General features: G+C 43.0%; 1 long non-coding RNA gene and 1 pseudogene across 1 annotated transcript; one reads left to right on the plus strand and one right to left on the minus strand.

Annotated features, from left to right (window-relative positions):
• Positions 808-1,749, plus strand: OR13C23P (olfactory receptor family 13 subfamily C member 23, pseudogene; annotated as a pseudogene).
• On the minus strand, positions 16,179-18,258 carry LOC111770702 (uncharacterized). The gene is made up of 3 exons (XR_011432690.1): positions 17,777-18,258; positions 17,471-17,617; positions 16,179-17,128 (listed from the first exon to the last, which is right to left on the minus strand). It is a non-coding gene; the product is annotated as an uncharacterized lncRNA (long non-coding RNA).
• Positions 18,259-24,099: the final 5,841 nt, after the last annotated feature.

Below are 24,099 nucleotides of genomic sequence, written 5' to 3' on the forward strand. Positions count from 1 at the left end.
TTCTAGAGCATCAGGCCAAACTGACCAGGACAGCACCACAGCTGGGGGATGATAAGTACCTTAGAATGCAACCACCCTCCACAACACATCTGCTCAAGTGCAACCCACTGCCTCCTTCTAGAACCTGATTGGATGTCACCTTCCCCAAGTGACCTTCCCTGTCCACCTTGCCCTTCCAAAGTAACCCATCAGTGCCCCTTCCCAGAACTGTGACCTACACTGAAGCCAATGCACCCTTCCCTGAAGGGCTGTGGATTTTCAGAGCCAAGTGTGAGTGAGTCATGATGGCTGATGAATGCAGAGAGGAAGACAGGATGGGATGAAGGCATGGATGAGAGGACGGCCCTGGGCCTGGGTGGGCTATTGCAGGAGGGTGAGCGGAAGGTTAGAGGATGGTTCTATGAGGGCAACATGAAGACAGGAAAGTCTGCTAAGAGCTGAAGATTCAGGGCTGATCATTGCACCAAGAGAGGGAATATGACGAGAACCTAGTCTCATTCTTGTGACCAGGGTTTAGCAAGATGAGTCCACTGTCCAGGATACACATCAGTAGAAATGAGAATGTCTGATCAGGTAAATTAAATCACCACAGGGACATTTCAAATGTCTCACGTACACAAGGTGGCTTGAGGTCACGAAGTAGATTCTTTTCTAGTCCCCTGCATTTTACTTAGGACCACAGAGAGACCATCCACTGTTAAAGCTGTATTCCTCTCAGCAGAAAGTGCATTTCTCACTGGCAAGCCAGCACTTCAGAGTCAGAGAGTGTTGAGATTGACCTTCTGAGTTCCTGCGGGTGACAGAGCAGATGCACCATGGACAGGTTCAATTGGTCCTCCCGGCGGTGGGGTTCATTCTCCTGGGCCTCTCAGCCCATCCAAAACTAGGGAAAACGTTCTTTGTGCTCATCCTGTCAATGTACCTGATGATCCTGCTGGGCAATGGGGTCCTCATTCTGGTGACCATCCTTGGCTCCCACCAGCACATGCCCATGTACTTCTTCCTGGGGAACCTCTCCTTCCTGGACATCTGCTACACAACCTCCTCAGTCCCCCTTACTCCCAAAAGCTTCCTGACCCCTGGGAAAACCATCTCCTTCTCAGCCTGTTTTAGACAGATGTTTCTCTCTTTTGCAATGGGAACCACAGAGTGTGTGCTCCTGAGCATGATGGCATTTGATTGCTATGTGACATCTGCAACTCCTTTAGAGACCCCATCATCATGAGCAAAGCTGCCAGCTCCTGGGTAGCTGATATCATCAACATTGTGGTGCAGACATCCCAGGCAATGCAACTGCCCTTCTGTGGGGACAACGTCATCAACCACTTCACCTATGAGATCCTGGCTGTCTTGAAGTTGGCATGTGCTGACATCTCCATCAGTATGATCAGTATAGGGGTGGCCAATGTGATCTTCCTCGGGGGTCCCAGTCCTGTTCATTTTTGTCTCTTATGTGTTCATCATTGCTACCATCCTGAGGATCTCTTCAGCTGAGGGGAGGAAAAAGGTTCTCTCCACCTGCTCTGCCCACCTCACAGTCATTGTCATCTTCTAAGGACCATCCTTTTCATGTACAGGAAGTGCAAATCTAAGAGCCCACTGGGGACAGACAAACAGGACCTTTCAGACAAGCTCATCTCCGTCTTATATGGAGTGCTGACCTCCATGCTCAACTCCATCATCTACAGCCTCAGGAACACGGATGTGAAGGCTGCTGTGAAGAACCCATGGTACGTCAGAAACACCTAACTGAGTGACTGTCACAGAATCCCACGTTGTCAGAACACCTGATTTCTAAACTCCTCATTGTTCTCATGGGAAAATAGTAACCTAGAGTAGAGAAGGGACTCTCCCAAGGTGCATGTTGTGGACCATGAGACTAGGACTAAAAACTAACCCGGTTTTCCCCACACCACCCCACCCCATTATTCCATAGGCAATGGAAGCTTCTATCTAAGAACCTAGAAGGAAAGAGCCTTCACATTTCTAGAGATGTTGGCTGTTAGCTTTGTGCACAACCACAGTGACATCATATCATAGCTATTTTATGCTAGCAAAATCTTAGATCCTCACCAGAAGCTGGTGCATACCTGTGAAGAGTCATTGATGTGTGCAAAATTAACAGACAAACACAGAACCAGGTTTTAGTAGAGCTGGGTTCTTGGAGTGTAGTGTTCGGCCCTATGTAGAACTGCTGATTACTGGACTTGCTTTGGTATTATCCCAGAGGCCTGTGTTCAGTAAGAATAAGGTGAAAAATATCAGCTATGTCATCACAGTGCGTTGCCCAATGGCACCATGGCAAGAATTCTCCTCAGGTTGTAGCACCGGGAAGAGAGGGCTCCTACCTTGAACAGCGGGACTTACCTGCGAGGGAACAGAGATGTTTGCACTCTCCTGCCTGTAGCCCAGCTCCAATCATGTTCGCGGCAGTATTGCACCTCTGGGAGGCAGCAGCTCTCAATCCCTTCTTCCCACGGGAACTATGTGACTCATGGCATTAACACCCTCCAAACCCTCCCATGGGGGTGCCCGAACTACAAGGACATCCAAAAAACATTTTGGGCAAGGCAAAGAGTTATAATAATCCTCAATTCCACAGCAACCGTTGGCCATTAGTAAGAGTTGGGCCCCAATGGTTATGGCGCAGATGTGATGGGCTGTGAATCTGTGGGTTTGGATTTCTAGGTGGTCAGGAGCAGCCACAACAGTGTGGAGGTTGGAGGTTGTATCAGGCAGGAGACCTTCAATTGCACAAAAGAGAAAATTCTATTCAACCTGATTCAAGAATAGCGTGGACTTATTCGCAAGTAGGGCCAGCCTCAGGCATGGTAAATCAGGCTCCAGCTCCTTTGCTCTGAGATTCTTTTCACTCTTCACTCTTCTGTGTGTCAGCTTTGTTCTCAGGCTGACTCCTCATGGTCACAAGATGGCTGCTGCCAGCCCTGGGACTGCAGGTTTCCCATTCACTTGTGGGATAGAAACCTCTGGTTCCCACAGCAGAGAACAAGTGTCCTGAGGTTTGCTCTGACTAGACGGATGCAAACCACAAACCAATTCCAGTGGCAGGTGGGGTAAGATTGTGCAGATGGACTTAGACCAGCAGGGCGCTCCTCTGACACAGAAGATGGGGTCAGTCTCACCCGCACATGTGGCTGCTGCACAAAGGAAACTCCGGAGTCATTCAGAAAGGAGTAGAGAGGCAACAGATCCTGGGAGGGCAACCAACAAATGTCCATCATTTTCTGGGCCCTGGGTGAGGCTTCCTGACTCTGGGAAACCCCTAGGAGGGTGGAATGCCTCTTACTGATTGAGACAGAATATTCCCATCAACCTCACCAGATGGGGGCTCAATGTCAAACAATTTGGTTGGTGAAAATAAATACAAGAATGTTTCTTGTACATCTGAGTTTCTGTCCTAACTTCAAACCTGCTCTGGGTGTGTTGTTTCATGTCAACTCTGTGGCTGAGAAGGCCTCTCCATGGTCTGCATTTGAGGTGAATCTTACCCCTCCCTAGCTTTGTAATTTTATAATTTTTCTACTTTTAATTTCCCTTTGCTCCATTTCCTCACCTGTTTATTTTTAATTTTTTGGCCTTGGATGTATATTTGGATTACCTCAAACCCTTTGTGTGATGGTTCCAGGCATAAACTGAAAGACCAAACAAACAAACAAAGCAACAAGTAAGCAAACAAACAAAAACCAAGTGAACTGATGACAGAACTAATGACTAGACAGTGGGCGGGACCGCAGGCCGGCTGCTGGAGGCCCCTGCCAGCTCCTTTCTCCTGCCAGCTCCTTTCTCTGGGCCTGCTGTCCGTCTCCTACTGTGGGTTAGTTTGTAAGTTAATTTATCCATTTCTTAACTAGATCATCTCCTTTGTTGGCATGTAGCTTTTTGTTGTATTCTCTTATAATCCTTTGTATTTCTGAAGTATCTGTTGTCCTTTCTCCTCTTTTATTTCTAATTTTATTTATTTGAGCCTTCTCTCTTTTTTTCTTGGTGAGTCTAGCTAAAGGTTTGTCAATTTTGCTTATCTTTTCAAAGAACCAGCTCTTAGTTTCACTGATTTTTTTCTATTGTTTTTTAGTCTCTATTTCATTTATTTTTGTTATTTCCTTCTTTCTTCTGATTTTGGGTTTTATTTGTTCTTTTTCTAGTTCCTTCAGGTGTACTTTTAGATTGTCTGAGATATCTTGAGGTAGGCTATATTGCTATGAACTTCCCTCTTAGTACTGCATTTACTGTATCTCACAAATTTTGGCATGTCATATTTTCATTTACATTTGTCTCCAGGTATTTTTTGATTTCTCATTTGACTTCTTTGTTGACCCAATAGTTGTTCAGTAGCTTTTGTTTAATCTCCACATATTTGTGAGTTTCCCAGTTTTCTTCTTGTAGTGGATTTCTAGTTTCATGCTGTTGTGATCAGAAAAGGCGTTTGGTATTATTTCAATTTTCTTAAATTTATTGAGACTTGTTTTGTGGCCTATATATGATCTACCCTGGAAAATGTTACATGTGCATTTGAAAAGAATGTGTATTCTGCAGTTTTTGCATGGAATGTTCTGTATATATCTATTAAGTCCATCTGGTCTAATGTGTCATTTAAGGCCAATGTTTCCTTATTGATCTTCTGTTTGGATGATCTATCCATTAATGTAAACAGAGTGTTAAAGTTCCCCACTATTATTGTGTTACTGTCTATTCCACCTTTTATGTCTTTTAATAATTGCTTCATATATTTAGGTGCTCCTATGTTGGGTGCATAGATATTGGCAAGTGTTATATCCTCTTGTTGGATCATTTTCTTTATCATTATGTAGTTCCCTTCTTTGTCTCTTGTTACAGTTTTTGTTTTAAAGTCTATTTTGTCTGACATAAGTGTTGCTAACCCAGCATTCTTTTTATTGTTATTTGCATTGAATATCTTTTTCCATCCACTCACTTTCAGTTTGTGAGTGTTTTTAGGTCTGAAATGTGTCTCTTGTATGCAGCATATATATGAGACTTTTTTTTATCTAATCTGACACCTTATGTCTTTTGATTATAGCATTTAGCTCATCAGCATTTTAAGTAGCTATTGATAAGTATGTCCTTATTGCTATTTTGTTACTTTTTTTCTTGGTATTTTAGTAGTTCTTTTCTGTTCCTTTCTTCTTCTCTTGCTCTCTTCCCTTGTGATTTTATGGCTTTCTTTAGCATTATGTTTGGGCTCATTTCTCTTAATTTTTTGTGTATTTATTGTAAGTTTCTGGTTTGTCATTTCTGTGAGGTTCATATATAATAACCTTAAAATCGTTGCTGTCTGTGAAGCACCATGGCTATAACCTGGTTTTTTCCTCAGCAGAGAAGTAGTTCTGCCTCTTCCTCTTCAGTCAGTGTTGTCCTTTGTTGTGGAGATTCTTTTTATCCAGTTGCCAATCCTCTCTCAGAGGTCATTGTTCCACAGGTAGTTGTAAATTTGTTGTGTCCATGGGAGGAAGTAAGTTCAGAGTCCTCCTATGCTGCCATCTTCCCAGCAATCCTCTGGTGTCTCTGCTTCTCTCTCATTCTCTGCACTGTCTCTGCATTTACCTTTGTTTTGTGGTCTCCATACCATCTGACTTGCTGTGTTAACTATGTGGTTAGACCAAGTCTTATTAATGGTTAATAAGAGGGGTGGGATTGAGGATTATTAAACCTTTTCCTTCACCCAAAATATTTTTTTGAATTTCCTCATAGTCTAGGCACAGATAGTTCAGGCTCTATCAGCTACAACTCTATTAAGACTTCTGTTCTTGAATTCTATGTAATTTCCCTAATCCTTCCAAATGAATTCTTACTTAGAGGGAAAAAAAGAGAAAAGATTTACTTGAGCTTGTGCAAGTGAATCTTTGTTCTTATCACTAAAAGAGCAAAACTCAACAGGTTGGGATGAAAGCTCTTTGGAGAGTTGGTGGCACACAGCTGGTACTGGCTGTAGACTCAGGGACCATCAAGATTCCCAGGGAACCAGGGCTGGTCTTGTTTGCTCTCATTTAAGCCTGATGCTTTGTTCCCTTGGGGATTAAGTCCAGGACCCTGAGTATTGTGGAAGCCATAACATTCCAAACTGAATTATTACAACCACTGTTTCTAGCACTCCCAAAAAGACAAGATAGCTGTTCAGAGAGCATCTGGGTGGAGGAGGAGGGAGAGGTGAGTAGGCAGGCACTCAGTTTAGCACAGACTGGGGCTGAGCCACCCTGTCCTGTCCTTCTAAGAGTGCTCTCAGTCCAGGCCAGACAGCCAGAGACCTGCCTTCCCATTCTGGCTCCAATTTCAACTCCAACTCCATTTCCCAGTGCTGAGTGCTTAGCTAAGTTCCTTTCCCTCTCTGGGCCTCAATTTCTTTGTCTGTAAAATGAGAATGTATCACCCCAACCCTTGCAGCAGACAGTGAATGTGAAAACACCTGGGGAAAGCCCAGAGAGGATTCATGGCTCATACCCCAAAACCTGCCGCTCATTGAGTAGTGCCCCCCCCATATCCCTCCCTCATTCATGCCCTCTATAGTTCAAGAGTGATGGCTCCAAACTTCTAATGCCACTGAGGGCACTATTTGAAGAAAACTTGGGTGGCTGATTGTGGCTCTGGTTACCTGTGCCTGCTGCAAACCCGCCATGTGGTAAACATTTCTACAAGCTCCTGAGATCAGTGCTTCTGGAACTTATGTGCTCAGGAGTCATCTGGGGACGTTGTGAAAATGCAGATTCAGTTTCAGAGAGCCTGAGGTGGGATCCGAGATTCTACATCTCGGAGAAGTTCCCAAGTGATGCCCATGCTGCTGTTCTGCAGACCACACTTTGAGTAGCTTGCCCAAGAAGACTCGGGACCAGGGCCAGGGACTGCAGGAAGAGGCAGGGAAGCAGCGCCCATGTGGAAGTCTCCTGCCACGTGCCAAGTCCTCCAGCATCAGCAACCCAGTCTGGTCTCTCCAATGTAGGGGGCAGCAGTTTACCCTGTGATCTCACTTCTCTTGGGATCTAAGCAGAATTGTTGATTTATCATCTTGTTCAGCTTTTTACTTGTTAGTACAGAGTGACAACTTCCAAGCTTCTGGTATGTCAGACCAGAAACCAGTTATTCCCACTTCAAATAGCTCTAAAGTGCAGTCAAGTGCAAATAGATATAAAAATATGGTCAAGTACAAAATAAGAGGCATAAATATAGCAGAGGAAGAAATATATGTCAAATTTTGCAGAAAACACAATTATTGTATTTCTAAAAATTAACCAGAAAACAATTAGCAGTAATATGAGCTCAGAAAAGGAGAACTTTGCGAGAACATTCATCAGGAACAAACATAATTCCAGACTTGAGTCAAGAAAACATTATGAGTGTTATGGGAGTATCAAGGAAGGTTAGAGTGATTGACGAGGGGCATGGAAGGAAAATTCCAATAAAAATGACTTTGATTTCTAAGGTGAAAGCTCTCAAATTATAACAAACAGAAGAACTTCTTTGTATGCATATTCTTGGGGTCTACTCCTAAATTTTGAATTTCATTATGTCTGAGGTAAGGCTGATAGAAACTTAGGTTTAGAAACATAGTTATTTAGTGGTTTTAAGTCCCCCTAAAGACTTACTGAACTACATAAATTGTTAGTGAAAAACAATTGAACAATACAAGGATTCTGCGAAGGTAACAATGTTAGATTTTTCCTACCAGATTTGAAATTATTACAAAGTAACAATTACTGAACTATACCCCGTTGGTTTTTTACAGTTTTGTAAAATCAGGGGTATCAGAGATACCAGAAAATTAATTACAACTATAAGAACTTAACACACATATGTCAGATCAAAAGTAATAGCATGAAGAAGGAATCTCTTCTTAATAAAGAGTGGGACAGTAACAGTATTTAACTGAATGAAGGTTGGCATTTGATCCATACATCACACCATACACTGTCATAAACTTCAGATGGATTAGAACTAAACATAAGACACCATCAAGATTACAAGAAGCTAAAAAAGAACAGAATGACATATTTATTCCAGCTGTGGAAGAGAGTGTGATTTGTTATTTGAAAGAGAAAGAGGGTATCAGAATTAAAACAGACATGTTCAAACATACATTGTACCAAACTCTTGAATAATATAGTTTGATCAAACAAGAATCAAATGGAGGTTTGTCAGGTTCCACGAGTATTTGATTTATTTCTTTTATATATATATATATTTCTTTTATATATATATATATAGAACATATATATATATGTTCTAAATAACTTTTAATATGTAGTAAGACAACAGACACATGCAAACTTGTTACATTTTGATTTTTGACACACTAGAGACTACTACCACATTACGACGTATCCTGTTGAGTTGACTGCCTTCTGGACAGACCTCAGAATAAATTTTTTCCTGCCATTCTGTGCATTTATTTTATCTTCCTTAAATGTGCCCTTGATTAGAAAAAGCGTAGTTCTGCGCTGATCTTTTCTTTAATCCAAGCCTATGCACACCTGCTCACATAAAATCGTACCAGGGAGTACACCTGTGCACTGTGCTCGTTAGTGCTGGGCGAGGCTCAGAATCATCTGCTTGGTGCATGTTCTCATCATGGTGTCATAGCCAATTGCACAACAACAAGTGAACATGTAACTGGTCACACGGTAATAATGTCACATTGTAAATGGTACTAGGATTAACCATATATTTGGGGTGCTACTTCTCTGACTTTACACTTATGATAAGGAATTTGAGCAGTTATCCAATCTTATTAGTGAATCAATATTTTTTCTGATTTTTAATATCTAACTGGCATTTTTTTAATTAATAAACTTTGTTTTTTAGAGCAGTTTTAGGTTCACAGCAAAATTGAGCAGAAGGTACAGAGACTTCCCATATACCCCCTGTCCCTACACATTGCAGGGGAGGAAGATATGCAATGCGTGCTCAACAGCCATGGTCAGGCCCTTTTGGAAAAAACAAAGTCAGGCTGAATTAGGTTTACACCAAATGGCTTCCTCATATACTCCAATATATCCTATTGCTTGCCATTTCTATTTGTCACACGTATACATTGAAGAGACTCAGGAAAACTGGGTAACTCACCAGAATGGCAGAGTCTGTTCCCTAAAATACATTGTATATCTGCTTTAAACATTTACTATGGCAAGAACAAATGGCCTTAAGATAAAGGCACAACTTCCCCCCCACATTGGCATTTCCTTAGGGATAAGCATCTTTCCTTAGGCTAGGAACTGATTGCTGTGCTCACCTTTGACCACCCAGCTCACCTGTAACCACCCAGCTTGAGACAACAGACCTACCACCCTGCTGTGTTCACCGAGACAGCAGACCTACTACTGACAGCAGTTAGAGAATGCTTTCTCTGGCTGAGCAGTTGATTCCAAGCAACACCTTCTAGGAGGGCAGCACAGATCTCTGATGGACAGCTAGTTGTCTCTGTGAGCCCCTTCCTTCTGAATGACTGAAAGTTAACTCCAGTTGGTTCAGTGGATCTCAGTTTAGTCAAGGCCTCTCCCCAACCCCCCTCCCTAGTTTTGAGAGAAATGCATAGAGCCGAAGCTATCCATTGTGACTGGGGAAGAAGGCAGGACAACTGGGCCTCAGTTGTCATCATCAAAGCCTGTTCACATCTGCATTCCCATCTGGTATCCAGTTGACAAATAAATGACAAGCAATAAGATATATTGGAGTACATGATGAAGCCATTTGGTATAAAACTAATTCAGTTTGAACTTGTTTTTTCTAAAAGGGCCTGACGTGGCCATTGAGCATGTATTGTATATCTGCTTTAAGCATTTGCTATGTCCCAAAGACAAGAACAATATCCTTAAAGATAAGGATTTAACTTCACCCATATTGGCATTTCCTTAAGGACAAGCATCTCTCTTTAAACTAAGGATTGATTGCTAGCCTGCTGCGCTCACCCTGTGGCCACCCAGCTGGAGACCACAGACCTGCTACCTGCTGTGTTCATCAACTGCTGTGTGAAATCCTGTGCCAGCAAAGCAGTCTAGTGACTATTGTAAAAGAGACATTCCAATCATATGTAATACATGCTCTTTGATGGTATATAACCACTCTGTCAATCCCGACTTCCTTGGAGCGCTTCAATCCTTTGTGAAATAACTTTCCCAGGCTATACGGTCCTCAGATCTGGCTCAGAAGAAACTCACCCTAATTTTGATTTATATATTGGTTATGGATTATTTTGCATCGACTCAGTTGTATAGACCATGTAAATAGCAGCTATAGCCCCTGCATTCTGATCTTGAGGCCTCTTCAGGCTCTCAGCTCTCTCTCAGCTCCTGCCTTGCCCCTGTTGAAGGGCACAGAAAACATCCAGCTACTCTTCCGTGGCGCTCTAGGCGGGATTAAGGAGCAGGACTCACTTGCAGCCATTTCTATTCTACACTTACATCACGCTGAGTGCAGGGGAATTTTGTGAGGTGTGTCACTTCCCTGAGCTCCATGGAAAGTGAGGCTCAGATCCCCTCTTAGCTCATATTCTCAAGCCTTTCTAGGGTTCTGCATCCCACCCCACTGCATCCCCCACAAGGGACCCCAACTCCTCCTCCCCTATCAGAGTGAGTCAAATTTGGGGGGACTGACGGGGGTAGGAGGGACTACATCCTACTGAACGTATCACAGTATTCTTCCATGCCTATTGCTTTTGCAAATATTTCATGCCCTTAGCCTTTCGGTTTAGGTTCTGATATCTCAAAAGCTTTTTCTCTCAAAGCGACTGTCTCTGTTTAGAATTTCAAATGTCTATTTTTAAAACCCGTCGACACAAAGAATCCATAATCAATCTATAAATCAAAATTTTGGGTGAGTTTATTATGAGTCAGGTCTGAGGACTGTAGTCTAAGGTGTTCCTTCCCCAGGGAAGGAAGGGAATTGAAGAAGTGGGGTGTGCAGAGTGGTTATATACTGTCTTGGGACAAAGAGCATACATCACATATGATAGGAATGTTCCTTTTACAATAGTCACAAGATCGCTTGCTGGCACAGCAGATCAGTGGTAACGAGGTGAGCACAGCAGGTCAGTAATTAATCCTTAGCTTCTAGGAAGAGATGCTTAGCCTTAAGGAAATGCTGTCGGGGGAGATACATCTGTACCTTTAAGAGCATCATTCTTGTCTTTGGGACATTGTAAATGTTTAAAGCAGATGTACAATCCATGCTCAATAGGCCATGCTAGGACCCTTTGGAAAAACAAAGTCAGGCCAAATTTGTTTTAAACCAAATGGCTTCCTCAAATACTCCAATATATCTTATTGCTTTTCACTTATTCATCTAACCAAAAGCTAGGAATTGTCCTCTTTGTCTGTTTTCCTACTCTAATGATCATCCCCAATGAAATGAATGCCTTACCCGCATGTTTTAATTCTGGGGAAGGAATTACTGGGAATAAAAAATATATAAATTAATATTTCAAAAAATTGGCTCATTACATACATATGAAACCACATACCACAAAGTCCTCATTAAAGACCTCAAAATGAACCTGTTCTTTATCAAAATAGGTCAATCACCACAATAAAATGTGTTAAGGCTAAATAAAGCCGGAAAATTATTTCCATTAAAGATTAACTTCAAAAATTTATTATGCATAAATACCTAGACACAATGCATGGGGTCCTAGTTAATTAAAATCAACAAAACCTGCCATGCTCTTAATCAAAAAGTCTCTCTTCCTCAGAGAGATCCAGATTCTATTGCAGGAAGCAATTAAGAAATGAAGATAGTCTAAGAGAAAAATCCCTCCCCTCATGGAGCAGGGAGACAGACAATGAACAACATCAGGAAAGTAAACTATGTATATAAGAGGTTAGAAGGTGATAGCGGCTCTTGAAAGAGTAAAGTGTGAAAGAGGGCATGCGAGGGTTGGGTTGGGCTGTAATTTTAAGTACGGTAATGGGGGAAGGCCATTTGAGTTAAGACCTGAAATGGAAGAAAGAGAGTTGTACCACTGTCTGGGAGAAGAGAATTCCAGGCAGAAGGCATGACAAAGGCAAGGGTCCTGAGGCAGGAGGTACATGGAGCAATTAAGGAAAGATACAGAGCAAGAGAGGCTGGAGCTGCTGAACGAGACAGAGATAGTAGGAAATGAGATCAGAGAAATAAGAGGAGGCAAGGATAAAAGACCTTGAGAACCATTGGAATACATTTACCTTTTTCTCTGAATGAGATGGGAAGACTTACTGAGAGTTCTGAGGAGAAGAATGACAGAAACCGACTTACATTTTGAAAGGATCACAGTAATTGCACTGTTGGAAATAGACCCTAGGGAGTAAAGGGTGAAAGAAAAGAGTCCAGTTTGGAAGCTATTGCAATATTCCAGGCAAGAGATGACAGGGTGGTAGCAGTGGGGCTGGGTAAAAGTAGCCTCCATTGTGTCTGATGAGCGTTAGCTCTCACCTGTCTCATTATTTTCCTATATTTAATCTGTCATTTTTCTCTGGCTTATTTCAAGGTTTTCTCTTTATCTTTAATTTCCAACAGTTTGACTATTATGTGTCTAGGTTGAAGTTTTCTTTGTACTTATCCTGCTTGGGATACACTAAGCTTTTTGGATCTGAATATTGATGTTTTTCACCAAATTTGGGGAATTTCAGCTATATCTTTCAATTTTTTTCTGTCCTATTCTTTCTCCTCTCCTTCTGGGACTCCAATTACACATACATAAGACCTCTCGATATGGTCCCACAAGTCACTGAAGATCTGTTCATTTTCTTTCAATCTTTCTTCCCCCTGTTCTTTAGATTGGACAATATTTGTTGATCTAGTTTCAAATTCAATGATTCTTTCTTCTGCCATTTCCAGTGTGTTGAATTTTTAATCCACATATTGTACTTTTCTTAAAGACCTAGTATTTCCATTTGGTTCTATTTTTATAGTTTCCACGGTTCCATGTTTCTGCTGAAGTGACAGCCAGGCATTGGGAGTGGGGACCATGCCCATATGTAAGGAGCATGTTCTAGGTTCAGCAAAAAGTGGAACTTTACTAGACATGTGAAAAAATGGGAAAATGTAACCAATTACCTAAATTAAAAACAGTCAATAGAAATCATCACCTAGATTACCCAGATGTTGGCATTAGCAGACAAGGACTTTAACACACTTGTTATACACATATTAAAGTACTTAAAGGAAAATATGGTCATATTGAATAAACAAATGGGTAATCCCAGAAGATCCACAAGTAACTGCATGGAAGAACAAAGCCTAACATTCTTGGAAAGAATATACACCCACAAAAAAAGTCAGCACTCAAAAATAAAATTCACAAGTATGGCACACAATCAAAATTTGCCCAGCATGGAAAGAAGCAGGAAAATATGACTCATAATCAGGAGAAAAATAAATCGATAGAAACATATGAAAATGACAGAGACAACAGAATTAAACAAGGAGATTAAATTAGCTATTATAAATATGCATAAGAATATAAAGGAAAACATGAATATAATGAGGAGAGAAATTAAGATTAAAAAGACACAAAGGGGGACTGGCCCTGTGGCCAAGTCGTTAAGTTCACATGCTCCACTTTGGTGGCCTGGTGTTTGCCAGTTTGCCTCCTGGGCATGGACCTACATGCCAGTCATCAAGCCATGCTGTGGTGGCATCCCACATAGAAGAACTAGAATGACTTACAACTAAGATATACAACTTTGTACTGAGGCTTTGGGGAGAAAAAAACAATAGGAGGAAGATTGGCAACAGATGTTAGCTCAGGGCCAATCTTCCTCACCAAAAAGCATACCTTTAAAAAAAAAAAAGACATAAAGGGAATTTCTATAGATGAAAAATATACCTGAAATGAAAATACACTGGAAAGGATTAAGAGCAGATGAAATACTGCAGAGGAAAGAAGAGTGAACCTGAATATGTAGCAATAGAAACCATCCAAAATGAAACACAGAGGAAACGAGCTAGAAAAAAAAAAAGAACAGAGACTTGGTGACTAATCTAACTACATTTAGTTAGAATCTCAAAAGTAGAGGTCGGAAGAGGCAGAAAAATCTTTGAGGAATTAGTACCCAAAATATTTCCAAATCTGATGGAAAGGAAACACAGCCCCACAGGTCCCAGAAGCTCAACATACCCCAAATAGGAGGAACGCAGAAAGACCACACAAAGCACACTCTAATCAAATTGCTGTAAACCAGTGGTTTAAAAACAAAACCCAAAAAACTTTAAGCAGACAGAGGGGAAAAGACACGTTACCCAGAGAAAAGCAGATGAGAATTATAGAAGACTTTTTGTCATAAATTATCCAAGCCAGAAGACAACTGAATGACATAGTTAAAGTGTTGAAAAGGAAAAAATAAGTCAACCTAGAACTCTATATCCAGGAAAATTTCTTTCAAAAGTGAAGACAAAATAAAGCTGTTTTCAGACAAACAAAAGTTGAGAGCATTTATTGCCAGTAGACTGGCATTATCAGAAAAGTTAAATAAAGGAAGGACTTCAGGCAGTAGAAAAATGATGCCAGGGAAAAATCTGGATCTACATAAAGGAATGAAGAGGATCAGAAATGCTTAAGGCGTGGGTAAATATAAAAGACACTGTATAATCTCTTTTCATAATCTTTTAAAAAATAATTGACTATTTAAAGCAAAATAGTAACAGTGTGTAGAAGCAAATGTATGACAACATTAGCACGAAAGATGGGAGGGGAAAGTGGAAGGATACTGTTTCCATGTTCTTACATTTTACATGAAGCAATAACTATTATTTGAAGGTAGGCTGTAATAAGTTAAAATGTATGCTAAGCACCCTAGAGTATCTACTGAAAAGTAAAACAAAGAAGTAGAGCCAATAAGCCAACAGAGGAGAGAAAACGAAATCATGAAAATAGTGCTCCATTACTCCAAAAGAAGGTAGGAGAAGAGGAAAAGTAGAAAATGGAAAAAAGAACAAATGGAGCAAAGAGAAAACAAACAGCAAGACAGTAGATTTAAACTCAACCATGTCGATAACCATATCAAATCTGAGTGGTTTAAACACTCCAGTTAAAAGACAGATAGTCTCAGATTAGATTAAAAAACAAAAAACAAAGCAACCAACTATACGATTTCTACAAGAAATCTACCTTACATGGCAAAGGAACCCATCAACAAAATAAAACAACAACCTACCAATTGAGATGAGCTAGTTGGAATTCATACATCCAATAAGCGGTTAATATCTCAAATATATAAAGAATTCATAAAACTCAACAACAAAGAAACAAACAACTCAATTAAAAAATGGGCAGAGGATCTGAATAGACATTTTTCCAAAGAAGATATGCAGATGGCCAACAGGTACATGAAAAGATGCTCAACATCACTAATTATTAGGGAAATGCAAATCAAAAGTACAATGAGATATCACTTCACACCCATCAGATAAAAGACAGGAAATAACAAGTGTTGGAGAGGATGTAGAGAAAAGAGAATCCTCATACAGTGCTCATGGAATGCAAACTGATGCAGGTGTTATAGAAAACAGTATGGAAATTCTTCAAAAAATTAAGAACAGAACTACCACATCATCCAGCCTTTCAACTGCTGGGTATTTATCCAAAGAAGAGAAAATACTAATTCAAAAAGATATATGCATCCCTATGTTCATTGCAGCATTATTCACAATAGCCAAGACTTGGAAACAATCTAAATGCCCATTAATGGATGAATGGATAAAGAAGATGTGGTCTATATACACAGTGGAATACTACTAAGCCATAAAAAAGACAAAATCGTGCCATTTGTGACAATGTGGGTGGACCTTGAGGGTACTATGCTAAGGGAAGTAAGTTAGACAGAGAAAGCCAAACACGATATGATTTCACTCATGTGTGGAAGACAAACCAACAACAACAAACACATAGATACAGAGAACAGATTGGTGGTTATGAGAGGTGAAAGGCGGTTGGGTGAAAAGGATAAAAGGGAAGATTTGTATGGTGACAGATGGAAACTAGACTTTTGGTGGTGAACACGGTGTAGTCTATATAGAAGTTGAAATATAATGATGTATACCTGAATATATATATAATGTTATAAACCAATGTGATCTCAATTAAAAAATAAATTAAAAAATAGAAAAAAGAAACCTACTTTAAATATAAAGAAATAAGCTAAAAGTAAAATGATAGAGAAATGATACCAGATAAACACAAATCAAAGTACAATGGGTCTTGTTTATCTAAAATACGGAAAGATTCCTTTGCACTCAGGACAAAATCATTGGTGAGAAACATTTTTAAAGTGCCATACTGATCTCTAAGCATTAGCCTTTGTCTAGAATAAAAGATAATCACACCAGTAGGTAGAATAGAAATATAACGGGAGCCCCAAAGGGAATCACATGTGTAATTTTAAGTTTCCTAATAGCCACATGTAAAAAAGTAAAAATAATAACGGTGTATACATGTCATTTACACTAGTCAAAACTCATAGGATGTATAAAGCCAAGATCGCAATCAGCTCACCTATTGCATTACCTTGGGAGTGGTAGCTATTACCTGTGTGACCCTATTTTTCCATATGGAAGCCCCCTGCAGGATTCCCTTATGACATTTTCTGAGGTGCAGAGAGCTAAGGAGACTGTGTTCCATTTTGCCTGGTACTAAGGAAGCTCCTGGGACATGGGACTTTCAGGTTTAAGACCAGGGCAGTCCCAGGTAAAGGGAGATGTGCTGATCTTACGCAGAGCCCATTTCCTGCTCAGCGCTTCCAGGGCACAGCTGGGCCCAGAGCAACCATCCGTTCCCTCAGCTGAGACCGGTTCCCACAGGAACTGGGGGGTTCTGGGCAGAGACACGTGTTGTGACAGGGGGTGAAAGCAGCTGGGAGGTCTGGGAGAAGGTAAAAGGATCTGACAGGATGGTGGCACGGGCGCAGGGAGGGCGTGGAGAGGAAGCTGGAGAACGTGGTTGGGTCCAATCGCTGAGAACCTCTGACACCATGTTAAATAACCGCACATCATTGCATCTTGAAGGAAAAGCGGGGGCCCGCGAGAGAGTCTGAGCCAGAGAGCTGTCTTCAGAGCAGATGTTTACAAAGATTATCATAATTTATTCTGTTTTCCTCTTGCAAACTTAAAACACAGAGAATAGATAGAAAGAGACCTGAAAGAGAGAAATCAACTTCAGGACATGGACTTTGGTTGTAACTTGAAAAACTGTAAAAGGAAATTATGAGACAATAAGGAAAATGTAAACACTTACTGGATATTTAACGATATTAAGGAATTTGAAAAATTTAACCATGGTGGTGCTTTTTTAAAAAGGGAGGGGAGAGAAAAACGGTATTAATTCAAGAGCAGAGACAGACAAGGGGAGGGGGAGGGAGAGAGAGACAGTGAGCTTTGCCAGCCAGCGGACCCTCTCAAACCTTCCCCGCAGTAGCTGCGGAGTAAGGGGAGGAGTGGGGCCCCACCCCCAAACTGGCTCTTAAAGTCTAAACTCAACCTGACGTTCAAGGATCTCCATATCTCTCGGTGGCGAATCCATGCCTCAGGCTCTTGTCAGGGGACGATGTCTGCGGCAGAGCTCCTCAGATTTTAGGGGAGGCCCAGCTGTCCGGGCGACACGCCTTCTTTGGGTGTGAGGCAGCGTCTGGGCAGAAAGGATAGTAAGAGGATCATTGCGGGTATGTGAAAGGGAGAAGTCCCTCTGGTTGAGCCTTGGACCACAAGCTAGTCCTCAGGCGAACTTGCAGTGTGAGCTTGGCTAGGTCGGTCCCCTCTCTGAGCCCCAGTGACGGCATCTGCAAACCTCGCGAGGTGGCAGAGGCGCTCTAAGGGCCCTTGCAGCTGGGCCACCCTCTGAGTCCCCTCTTGGAGAATGCTGGCTGCGGGACCGGGCTGCAGAAGGCCCCACACACCAGGCCTTCACGGAGAGCCTGAGTCCGGGCACTGTCGCGCCCTGAGCAGGTTTAGCAAGCTCGGTCCCGCTGAGGGGCGGAACCCACGCGCAGCGGCCAATCACCGCAGACCCGGGACCGGGGCGGGGCTCGCGGGCAGCGGCGCCCAATCACCGCAGGCCTGGGGCCGGGGCGGGGCTCGTTGGCAGTTGCGGCGGCCGGCTGGCGCGGGTGTCCCGCGGCTCCGGAGCGCGGCCAGGACGTGGCTGCCGTGCGGAGCTTCCCGCGAGGCGCGCTGCTGCTGCGGCTCCCGGCCGTGGAAGGGGTCGTGGAGGGGTCATGGGGCCTGGCCCGGGAACTGCGATTGAGCGACGGCCGCAGCGGCCGCCTCAGCGCTCCAAGATGGCGCGGGCAGGGGCCGGGGGTGCGCGCGACCCCCGGGCCGGCCCCGCGGGGTGACCCCGCGTCCCGAGGTCCGAGCGGGCGGGGCGTGCTGGGCGGGCCGGGCGAGGACCGCCCCGCCCTCGCGTCCGCCGCCCCGCCGTCTGCCGGAGTGCGAGCGGCGCCCGCGTCCGAGGCCTCGCGCTGTCGCCTCCGGGCAGGGCTCCCGCCGGCGCTCGGCCTCCCCGCTCGGGCCTCTGTCCGGAGCGCGTGACGCGCCTTCGCCCCGACCTGTCGCGAGGGCGCGTGGGGTTGCGGACGCGCGGCCGCCGCCCGGGCCGCGCCAGGACGGGACCGACCCTGGGCTGGGCGCCGCCTCCCGAGTGCCGCGCCGCCGCCGCGCCCCAGACGGCGCCGGGTCCCAGACGGCGGGAGGCGGTGGAGGCCGGCGCCCCTGCTCTCGGCGGCCCGGAGGCGGGGCTCGTTCTCGCCGCAGGAGCGAACCGAGGGCGGGCGGGAAGCGCGCCGTGCTCGCGGAGAGTCCCCGCGTGCTGGCCTCTCGGCGGTGCAGACTCCTGCCCGCGGGAGCTCTCCGCCTGGGAGGCGGGCACAGCAGGACGCAAGCGGCTCGAGTTCAAGGCAGAAGGGGCCAGAGGAGGTGAAAGGCTGTGGGTGCAGAGGGAGAGATGACGTCACCATCGGGTGGGAGGAAGAGTGAGTGATCCCCCAACGCTTCTGATGTTCCCTGCGGAGGGTGGGGTGTGACCTTATGCTGTGATCTCGGGATCCATGTGTCACGGCACCTGATGGTAGCTCTGTTTCTATTCAAGATGTCTTGTATGAACGAGGGGAAGGTGTAACACTACGGGCTAGGTTTCAGTAAGTTGGCATTTGAGGAATCGTGTAATAGTGAGCCTAGCATCCTGAAAAAGGATGTAAGGAATTTTTAGTAAAAGCAAGCGCCTATCTGGAGGAAAGTAATAAGAAGCAGGTTCTCTTCCCAAAGAAGTCTCTTGGCGCACACTGTAGAAAGCGCTGGGATTGGTGATAGACCAGATCTAACAGTCTATTCTGGTGTGCCGCTAAAAGTTCCTGTCTTGTATCCGCAGACTTAAGCAGTCTTTCATTAATCGTAGTTTTCACCGTGTGCTGTGTCTAGAAGTGAGACGATGTCAAGCAGGTGGTTTTTTATATGTTATAAATGTGGTTTAAAAGAGCAAAACAGATACTACAGAGGTTTGTTTATTCAAGAAACTCTTGAGTGCTGATTATATATCCGCCGCTGTTCTAGGTGCGGGGTTGCTGCTCTCAAGGAGCTTACAGGCTGGTGGAGGAGAGAGAGATGATGAACAGATAAATAAAATGATTTCTGTTAGGAATAAGTATGCTATGATGGAAACCATATGGTAACATTGGGAATTGTGTGAGTAGAGGGGCAGGGGTTCTTTACATAGTGATGGCAAGAGAAGTGATGGAGAAGGTAAGGTTCAGAACGGAGATCTGAAGACTTGTGAAGGTGCTGTCCTTAGGAGAGGCAGGGCTGGGGACGAGGAGGTGTGTAGGCACTAAGGCAAGAAGGAGCAGAAGGTCGTGTGGTTGCAGCATGGCACACGAGTGGGTGGGCTGGGGTGGATGGTGCTGAGGATTGTAGATTTTGTTCCGTGTGCAGATAGAAACCAATAGACTTTTAAGCAAGAGGTGTGTGCTTTGGTTTATATTTTAGATGGCTCTGGCTACTGAAAGAAAAAAATTGATTGTAGTGGGGTGGGAGTAAAAGCAGGGTGCAGCAGTGGAAGCAGGAGAGAATGGTGACAGTAGAGGGGCGGGGTGGAGATAGAAGAGGAGAGACTCAAGATATGTTGCAGACAGGTTGCATGTGGAAAGTGGAGGGAAGGAGGGATTAAGGATTACTCATAGATTTTACTTTGAGTAACTTAGTGAAAAATGATACCATTTACTGAGGTCGAGAATATGGGGAGGAGAAGATTGGGGTTGGGGTGGGGGGAGGGACAGGGCTGAGGGGGCAGCTGAGCCAGGAAGAGAATCAGAAGTTCCATTTTTATGTTTAAGATGGGTCTTAGGAATAACTGCCCCAGGACCATTCCTTATTAAGCTAAATTTTATACCTGTCAGTAATCCATTGAGCACATATTTGTTAAGCTGTTAGTAGTGCCCGACCCTGTGATAGGCACTAGATATAAAGTGGTAAGCAGAAACAGACATGGTCTCTGCTTTCATGGAGTTTATGGTTTAGTGGTAAATTCAGACATTAAATTTCACCAAAAAGTGTATAATATCTACATTGCAAATATTATGTGGTTATATTAGTACGTATCCATTTATATTCTAAATCTGAAGAATATATTTCAGGAGAAATCATATGATTTAGGCAAGTATATAGCACATAAAACGAGGGATGCTTGTACTACAGGAAAAGTGTGGTATTGAGGGAAACATTCTGACCGTGGACTGTACCACTGGGAGCCAGACATTCATCCTTCCGTGTCTTGTTCTGTAGATGGGAGGCCTGCAGCGTGGAGTGGAGAAGGGAATTATCCAAGAGTACTGGTTATTAGCATCTGAGAGGAGGACCTGGAGAGTCGTCTGCTTTAGTTATTTCATAATGATGAATGTCTGGGTTAAGCTTCCTGTGACCCCCGAAGGAGCAGAAAACAAGGTAGGTCAGGATTAGGGGGCCAGTTATGTAGCATCTAACAGGGAAGCGCGTGGAGCGGAGGGTAGGAAGTTCAGCACAGCCAGACTCCGGGGACTGCTGTGGGAACTGGAAAGCTGCCAGGAACCAAGCCTACTCTTAGAGGCAGTCTCTCTCTACCTGTAACTTCTCTCTGTGCATCTCTCTCCGCCAACAGCTTGCTCTTTCAGCTCACGGTTTCTGCACCACCATAAAACTCAGCTTCCCCAGTCCCAACTCGTCTTGACCTTATAGCTGCAGAGCCCAACACCACTGGCTGCACAGCTCTGTGCCTGAGTATGTGACTGAGTCCAGTGTATCTTTAGACGTAGGCCCAAAACTCACGATGTTCGCTGAATTGTGGGCTGGTCACCATACGAAATGTGGTACTAAAGTGGTACCCTGAGAGCAATAAGACTTTTTTCCTTTTTTTTTTTTTTATAACAAGGCATTGTATAACTAGGAAATTATTGGTTATTAACCAATGAATAAAATTTTTTGAGCTGAGCACAGTGCTAAATGGGAACAAGAAGTTGGTAGTCAATCTGGGGATACCGTGTAAGTACAGACGTGAAGTGATTAGAGGAGAGTTAAGTGTTAGTTTCCAGTTGTGACTGGAATAGTAGGGCCTTTAATAACAAAAACAACATGGCTTGGGGTTGTTGGCGAAGAAAGGCTTCCTAAGAGTTGAGGTGGGATTTTAGCTTTGAAAGATGTTCGGGATTTAGGTCAGCAGGAAGAGGGCACTTCAGGCAGAAGGCTGTGTTCAAGGTAAACGCAGGCTTTCCTTGTCACAAAATAATGGAAGGTCAGGGAAGGGAAGGTGAGAAGACGACTGGGAAAATCTAGAATTGGAATAGCAGGAAGCCATCGTAGGCGCTTGATTAGAAGAGTGACATCACGAAAAGTCTATTAGAAAAATTGATCGGGCAATCATATTGGTGATAGGATCCAATGAATATAGTTGGCTGTTGCAGCAGTGCAGTATGCGGCAAGCAATGGAGAAGGGTATCTGTAATGTGTAAGTGATTCAGAAAAAAACAGAATATGTGTCTGTCTAGATAGAGAAAGCGGTTTGACAGGGTGTTAGCAATGTTGAATCCAGGGCGTGAGTAGGTGGATGATCATTTTACTGTTTGGCTCTTCCTTGGCCGATGATATCTTTTATTTGTATGCGCACAAACACGTATATGTTTAAAAGGATATGTGACAGTTGCAAGTGTGCATTTGTAAGTTAATGCAGTTTTCATTTAAACTTTTTTAAAGTGAATGTCAATTTCCAGGCTGTTTTAAAAATAAAACTTTGATTAAAAGTAAGATCAGATTCTCTATTAACATCTTTTCTTATTTAGAATGACCTTATTCCAGTGTCACCTCAGATTGGTTTTTTCCTTCTCAATAGTATAGGATATATCTGTGTGTGTGTATATATTCTGTTTTAGTAATTCTTGAGGAAGACTGATTAGAGGGAATCTTTATTTTCTTTAGAAAAGAAAACGAGAATAGCTTTTCATTAACCAAATTGAATATAGCTTTTGGGAAGCTTCGGTGGCGAAATCCCTTGTAACTTCAAAAATGCTATATTTCAATGACTATTTTAGTTTTCGATTAGGGTGTGTATTTGTTTTTTTAAATGCTGGTTGGTCTAAGTTGCGTTTTTCCCTTGTGGCTGGAGCGGGTGCTTCCTCCTTACTTTCCTTTCTTTGCTGCTTACATGTGGCCCAAACCAGCAGCCAGACCTTGATGTTTCTAATTATTGGATCATTCTGCTCGCGTATTTCTAGGTTACACTGATACCTTCTTAAACCCAACATACGTGGCCTTTAGTACTCAGTTGTTGGTTTTTATTAATTTTATAATTACAGACTCTTGAAATAAGAATGCAAAATATGACACATCTTTAATGAGGATAACACCCGTGCTTTTTATTTCCATCATGTCAATATCAAATTTTATTTTGAATTAGTTGATCTTTACGTGTTCAATTCCATTTTATGAGAATAAGCAGTTTTGAACTATTTTCCTTGAAGAAGAAGAAATTAGAATCAAATTATAAAAACGAAACATTTCTGGCATTCATAGTCTTCTCTTATATAAAACATTAGGCCTCAGAGAGTTTTTTTTCACTCGAATAGTTGAATGGCCCAATTAATCCATTTTGATGATTGTAAAGAAGACCCAGACCTTTGATTGCCACAGTGATTGCATTTGAATCCCTCCCCCCATTCTTAACGAAGGCATATGAATTGATGTCTATTTGTAGACATTTATTTCATGGAAAATATGCAGTGTTACAGATTCTAATGAGTTTTTGTTGTTTCAGAGGAAGATAAGTCCATCCCCCTATCCTGATGGCTAAGGTGAAGAGTAGAGTGTGGAGAATGGGGTGGAGCATCGGCTGTCCACGGAGGTCGGCAGTCCTCTCCTGGGAGGACTGTGTTCTTACAGCGGCTGCTTAGTTGGGAGGGGAAGGGGTTGTTACAGAAGACTTCAGGCTCCCCTCTTCCATCCCATTTTGTCAGAAATATCAGAAGGCTTTTGGAAAGACTAGAGGGAGGTATGTCAAAATGTCAACACAGGTTCTGGCAGGACAGTGGGAGTCTAGATCATTTTTCTTATATTCCAAATTTTGGGGTTTCTTAATAAAAAAAATAACTAAAAAATTTTCACTTTGAGAGTCACTCCACTATAAATTTTACCTTCACCATTAAATAGGAAAAAAAATAGGCTTTTGTTTGTATTTTAAATAAAACCTTCCATTATTATTGGAGTTTTAATTATAACACTTTTTATATTTCTGTTCTGAATAGGCTTTTCCTCCCAGAAACTCTTTTTCAAAAATCCCTAGGCCCACCTCAGCCTCTTGTCTGCCTGATTGTTTACTCTTTGCTAAGCCTGTGTTTATTGGGACCATATGTCATCCTGAGTTATCTCTGCTCACAATCAGCTGGATTTTCTGCCCATGTGACCTTTGTGTTAGAGGGTAGTAGAAAGTGGCCGCTTCTACAGCACTTTAAAAGGGCACATCAATATCACACAGGAATGACTTTTTTTTTCTCTTCCCTGAGTGCTCTCCCCATTGTAATGAGGCTGGGGACATAACAGAATCTTAGAAATGGGGGTAACACGGTGTGGCGTGGCAGGGGATAAGGAGTGTTGAGA

The sequence above is a fragment of the Equus caballus genome, chromosome 25 (genome assembly GCF_041296265.1).
Source record: "Equus caballus isolate H_3958 breed thoroughbred chromosome 25, TB-T2T, whole genome shotgun sequence".
In the NCBI taxonomy this organism is placed as follows: domain Eukaryota; kingdom Metazoa; phylum Chordata; class Mammalia; order Perissodactyla; family Equidae; genus Equus; species Equus caballus.